Raw genomic sequence first — 7,068 nt, 5'->3', positions numbered from 1 at the left:
CTGGTGCCGCCGCCCCTCACCCCCGCCGCCCCTCACACCCGCCGCCGCCGCGCTCAAACTTCCGCTGCCCTGCGGCAGTGGCTGCAGCCGAACAAAGGCAGGGCGGCAGCCAATCCCCGCCCGGCCGCCCGCCGGCCACCAGCCAATCATCGGCCTCCGCCGCGCCGCCTGCCCCGCCCGTCCCGTCCCGGTGCCTGCGGCGGCGGCGGAGCCGGGCCGGGGTGGGGTGGTGCCGGCGGGCCCGGCTTTGGGGTCACCCCTGGCGGCGCGGTGAAACCGGTGAAAGTTTCACCCCGGTGGGGCTGAGGTGGCGTTGAGGCGAGGGAAGAGGGCTGGTTGTGCCCGGATGGTGGGGAGCGGGGCTGCTGTGCGGGGGGCAGCCGTGGCGGCAGGGGCGGGTGGTGGGACAGGCCCCACTGCCGACCCTCTGCCCGGCCCCATCCCTCAAGGCGGCGTGGAACTGCTCTTCCACCCGTCTCCCGTGGCCCGGTTCTGCTCCTTCCACCCCAGCTCCCTCGGGAGGATGTTACTAGTTTTGGCCAGGTGGGTTTGCTTCCACCTGAATCCTCTCAAAGAACTTTGGGTGCTCCAGAACCTGAGCTCACCCTGTGTGACCGCCCCTTCTACAGTAGAGATCTTTATCTGTTCATTGAACCGAACAACGTTATGTTCTCCTGTTGGAACTGGTTGAGTGTTGTGAAAAAAATTTGGAAATTGATCTCACATGGATGTGATAAGTCCTAGAATGTCACTGCTAATATAAACTACTTTTTATATATAATGTGTATGTAATATAAAATGACAGAATAATTAAGCATTTGCAGGACTGAATACTTCAATATTTTCTTTCATATTTTCTTTTGATCTTTAGAAAAGGTAACAGACATTCATACATCTTTCATATTTTCTTTTGATCTTTAGAAAAAGTAACAGACATTCATACAGAATTTATAGCTACCCTAGGCAGTGGTGGTGAGTAATTTGGTAGATTATTTTGTCATTCATCTGCAGAATCTAATCTTTTCTCTCCACACATACCAACTTTTCTCAAGTAAGTCTTAGGTCATTTTGTTTCTTCCCTGGAGGCCAAATATACTTCTCTTTCAATGTTTAATTCTTTTTTTATCTGCCATCACTTGTTGAAGGACGCTTGCAACAAAGTGAAAATGAGACTAGGTCTGTTTGTTGCCTGTTAACAGGTAAAAGCAAAACTCTTATTTGACTTTTCTGCTGAGATCAGCATCATGGTGTATGGCAGGCCTCAACCAAGAAGTTCAGTACAAAACTAAGAGAGGATGGTCTCAAGCTGTAATGTTAGAAAAAATGAGAGAACCTAGAGAGAACATCAGGTCTGTGCTCAGTGTGTGTCTGTTCCGGAGAGGTGAATAATGACAGGTGCTGCATGAATTTTGTTGACTTCTGAAGTTTTGTTTTTTGTTTCTTTTTCTCATTCTGTTTGGTTTGGTTTAGTGGTTTCTTCCTGCTGGTTTGGGGGGTGAAAGACAAGGGAGAGGTTAGAGGGCCTGAAATGTTGGGATGCCTGGGACCGATACAGTTTCAATGCCATATGTGTTCTTAACTTCCTCAGGCTAAAACCAAAGGAGATTTTTCCTGTTCAGGGAATGCGCTGTTGAGTGATACAATGTAATAGTGAAAAATGCCAGGAATTGCAAAGTCTTGCTAGGTACCTTGACTGTGCTAAGCAGAAAAATGAAAGTATAGTCCTCATTATATGCTTTTCATATGGGAATGGATGTAGGAAGTTTTCTATTTAGGAAGCTAAAAAAGTAAACCAAAATCTTGTATGATTTAAGTGTATTTTTGTTATTCTTATCTCCTTGAGAAGAACAGCATAATCATAGTTTTGATTATGACATTTTTCTTTATTTTTTCCCCCTACTAAGATATGACACTGCTGGGTTAATAATTTATTTTAATTATATTTTTCTTTAACTTCTTGAGTTGGAGATGCTGTGGTTGTGATTTGTGAATCTTTCAATTGTGTAATTTAGTGTCATTAGTTTAGTAAACCTTTGTACCTATGAATTTGTATCTGAAGCCTGAAATTTCATTTATGTAATGGAAAATGCAGACAGTAATATAAGACTTCTGTTTTGCAAACCAAAAGGTTGCTGTTGGAACACACTTCATCTGAGACCTGGATCAATAAAGAATGCATTTTAAGATTCTTACTCTTTCCTGTGTTTTCTATGACTTTGATTAGTCTGGCAGAAATAGCTTCCTACTCTGTGAATGTGATCCTGTATAGCTCTGTCCCTGAAGGATTCTGAAGTTGCCAGGTACAGAGCACTGAAGTCTGCCAGGGCACAGAGCTGGGCTTTCTCATAACTGTCTAGGAAAGACTAAATGCCTGTTTTAAATATTACGATTTTTTGAAGAAAGAGCAAGGCCTTCCCAGCATTAACTTTGCCACAATAACCTTCATGGAGACAACAGGCAGAAGACAGGAAAAAGCTAATGCTTCTACCATTCACGCTTCTGGGAGCATAGACAAGAGAGAGTGGACGATCTGTCAGATTGTCTTCCTGGTTTTACAATTTTCTTTGCTCTCAGACACCGTGACGATGAATGCATTTGGAGCAGCTATATCTCTCCAAGCATTAGATATGTAGATTATATAGATGATTTATAAATCCATCCTCAAATGAGAGAAAGGACAGTATCATAATGACTTAGCAATGCTGAAAATTTGTTTCTAGTAAAGCTGTTATTTAATAAACAGATCCTTTGTTTAAACTTTCAAGCAAATACTTCAAACTAGCTTCCAGCTAAATTCTTTCAGTTGCACTGTTTACTCAGTGCTTCTTATGTTATAACTAATGACACTGTGGGCTTTTAAGATTTTTCTTGTAAGTATAATCTTAAGTGTAATATAAATATAGGAGTCTGTCTTGCCTCAAAGTGGCTTAATACACTACTTTAGTTTTCAAAAAACATTTCAATTTGAAAAAGGAATAACATTTACCTTGTATCCATTTGAATAAAACAAGGGAATGTTGCATGGAATGTCTTGGGGTAGGTCCAATAAAAAACCCAGAAGGGGATTTGGATGCCTAAATCAGAAGTTGCAAATTTTAATGCATTACTGGTTGTCTGCCTCTTAGCTAAACGCATACTTAGTTCTCCATTGTACATTAATTGTTTTACTCTTTGCTTACTTAGATTTTAGATTATCTGAATATTAGTATTGATAAAATAATTTGACACCTGTCTCGTGTTTGGTCCATTCAACATCTAGAGACTAAACTTCATTATGTTGAGCTCTTCAGAGAGGCTTGATGTGTTAGTAAGTTTCAGACACTGTGTGAAATAGAGACAGATGTAAGATCCTCACAAAATTCAGAAATGGCTATTGCTTTTTTAAAATAATATACAGAGAAGGGGATATGCCCTACTTTTTTTCTAATGCCCTAGTAGGTAGTGAACTTGTGCCCAGGCTGGAATATGGAATATGAAGTTGTAAGCTTTCCTCAGCCTGATGGGGATTCAAGCAACAGTTTCCATCTTTTAGGGCTGCAGCCTAGCTACCAGACTTTGGCCATGTAGTTAGATGAGATGTTTTAACTGTGCTTTTTAAGTAGTACCACTGTACAGAAGAGAAAAAGGGGTCCATTGAAATAGTGAGAGAGTAGTATGTCTACCTAAGTTAGTGGTTATGCAGTCCCAAGACTTTTGTTAATCAGATATTGGGTAAACCTACCACAGTTGTACAAGTGAGGTTGACTTTTTATCCAAAGACCCCTTAACGCAGGATATGGTCGTTCTCTTTCTTGTTCTCCCTTTCTGTCCCTGTGAGTCTTCAGTTCTTGAAACAGCAGCAAAGCAAAATGGTGGGAAAACGTGCCATAACGTCATTGTTATGGCACTTGTCGGGAAAACCAAAGCTTCCTTTGATAGAAGAGGAACTCAAACCTGTATTTTCTATCTTGTGGACAGTATTAGAGGCAGAAAGAGAAGGGGAGAGGGGAAGACAATAAAGAAAACCCTCTTCTGAAAGGAAAGAATGGGCTGTGCTTTGTCCTTGGAAAGAACTGGAGTAAGAGGAGGCTCTGTTTCCCAACAGGCAGAGATGTTTTCTATCAAGTGTGAGTAATTCAGAGAAGTTGGGAGGGAGCTGCTTGCTGACTGTGGTTCCTTTCTCGCTTAGTGCTCTTTATGGCTTGGAATCTGTTCTGGGTTATGGAACTGCTCCATAAACTCTATGTGCTTTAGATACCCTAGGATAGAAACCAAGCATTTTAATGTGTGATTTTTAGGCTTTTAAGTCCTATGCTGAATATAATGCATAAATTATGTAGTGGAGAATGGAGCTGATTCTTTATTCCATCTCTGCTCCTTAGTCCCAGTCAAAAAATCAGTAGCTACAAACATGCCAACCTGAAGAAGGTTCCTGCATTATTAAATCTCTAATTGAAATAAATTTACTTAGACCAAAAAAAACCCAACGCTTACTCAAAATGTACAATAAATTAAATTCTAAATAAATTATAAACATGGGGCCAGAGATATACTTCTTGTTGTTTGAAAAGTTTATTATACAGTAAGTTTCCATAAATATTCATTCACAGATGAATAAAGAGCTCCTCACAAAACTCAAAAAGGGTGCGTACAGAAGGTGGAAGCAGGGACAAGTAACCTGGGAGGAATATGGAGGCGCTGTCTGAGCATGCAAGGACGTGTTTATGAATGCCATGGCACGCCTGGAGTTGAACCTGAGAAGTGATGTCAAAAGCAACAAGAAAGGGTTTTTAAGGTCACAAGTTGTAAAAGGAAAAGTAGGGGAAATGTGGACCTGCTGCTGAATGGGGTAGGGGTCCTGGTGCATGCAAATGGCTGAGGTACTGAAAGCCATCTTCACCTCACTCTATATAAATAAGACTGGCCTTCGGGGGTGTGGCGTTAGGACAAGAGGTAACGGTTGTAAACTGAAAGAGGGTAGATTTGGATTAGATATTAGGAAGAAATTCTTTACTCTGAGGATGTGTAGCATGTTGCCCAGAGAAGTTGTGGATGCCCCATCCCTGGAAGTGTTCAAGGCCAAGATGGATGGGGCTTTGAGCAACCTGGCCTAGTGGGAGGTGTCCCAGTCCATGGCAGGGGTGTTGGCACTAGATGGTTTTTAAGGTCCCTTCCAACCCAAACCATTCTATGATTCTAAATCCCAGAAACCAGGAGGAAAGACTGAAACAAGGAAGATGTACCTTTGGTGGAAGAGGATCAGGTCAGGTCATACACAAGCAAACTGGACACATGTGAGTCTAAGGGCCCTGATGGGAGGTAACCATGTCTGCCTGGAGAAGGCCTAGAGAGCACCTCATCAATTTTTGTAATTATATGAAAGGAGGGTGCAAAGAGCCAGGTTCTTTTCAGTGGCAGCCAAAGACAGGACAGAGGCAATGGGCACAAACTGAAACACAGGAGCCTTTGTCTGAACATCAGGAAACATTTTTTTACTGTGAGGGTGACCGAGCGCTGACACAGGTTGTCCAGGGAGTTTGTGGAATCTCCATCCTTGGAGATATACAAAAGCCATCTCGACATAATCCTGTGCCGTAGGTGGGCCTGCTTGAGCAGGAGGTTTGAACCAGATGACCTCCAGAGGTCCCTGCCAACCTGACCCATTCTGTGATTCTGTGATTTGATGATCCTGAAAGTTGCTGTCTCACCTAAAGATGTTAAAAAATAGCAAGATTCAAACATTTTTTTTTAGGAATTATGTTGTGGCAGTTTTTTCTTATAATTACTGTTGAATTCTAATATTTTACTTTGAAATGGAACAACTATCTAAACACTTGTATTTTCCATCAGAAGAGAGATCCAAAAAATTGATGTTTATCTATTAGCTGTATTGACTTTATCTAAGTCAATGAGTTGAACCCTTTTTTGTTGTTAAAAATTATGTCAGTGGTCTCTGAATGCCCAGCAGCAAAATTTTGAAATTAGAATTATTTGGAAATTTTATGCCAAACATTTTATTTTATTGTGAGAACTGGCTAGTTCTTAAAAATCAAAACTTTCTGCAAGAATTCAAACACTAGAAGTGGAATTTATGATCATAGTGAGAGAACACAGGAAAAAGATTTCCATCTCAGCTGGGATTAAGGCATTTACACGAGTTACAGAAGACCAATATCTGATCCTGCTCTGCCTGGCTCAGGCTAGAAAAATGTAACCATGGTAAATGCTTTCACTACCGGAGTAGTTCGTTCAGTAAAGGGCAAATGGTGTTTCTGGCAGGTTTCTCACTTAGAACATTCTTGGTTTCATTCCAGTGCAATGCAAGACAATTTTTGATCTCTCAAAAAACTGTGGGATGGGAAATAATTTCCTATACAGCTCTGCTAACGAAATAATATTATGAGCACTTGTTTGGCTTCTTTCCCATGCAAGATAGCTCCAGTAAATGTTCTGTGGTTCTCAGCTTTTCCATTAGTAATAATTTACATAAAGATTGTATATAATATCTAAAAAGGGATAACATAAGTACCAGCTGGATAGAAACATAGCGACTCTTTTGCTATAATGTAAATTTAATAACTTCAGCCTAGGCTTGCATAGATGATGTCTAACACTATTGAAAGAAAGGAGTTACAGGATATGAGATCATGCTTTTATGGCTACAAATGCCAAGTAACATTAATAGGTAATTGAATTCTTTATGTGTCCATTCGTAATTACAGACTCTTACTATACCTGCCACCCACATCTGAGAAGAGCAAGCCCGTTAAGTCTGAGGAAGCAGGCACTGATCATCAGCTTTCCTGCATACCAAACTCCTTTTATAGCCATTAAAAAACCTTCTGGCTTGGCTCTGCCAACAGAAATTTTTCTCCCAAGTGGACTGAGGTTGTCATTAGGGTCATACATCTCCAAGCTGCCACTTCGACAGATCAGACCCTCTTGCTTTTTCTGCTACTGATCAAACCCACTCTTAACCCAATGAAAGAGGTATCCATTTGAGATCGTACCCAGTAACTTACAGCTTGTCAAAGGATTGCTCTCAGTGGGAATGATTTATACTTTCTGGTGTTATGTTTGATATACAGT

The sequence above is a fragment of the Calidris pugnax genome, unplaced genomic scaffold (assembly GCF_001431845.1).
Source record: "Calidris pugnax isolate Ruff unplaced genomic scaffold, ASM143184v1 scaffold44, whole genome shotgun sequence".
Classification (NCBI taxonomy): domain Eukaryota; kingdom Metazoa; phylum Chordata; class Aves; order Charadriiformes; family Scolopacidae; genus Calidris; species Calidris pugnax.
This window is presented reverse-complemented; position numbering follows the sequence as displayed.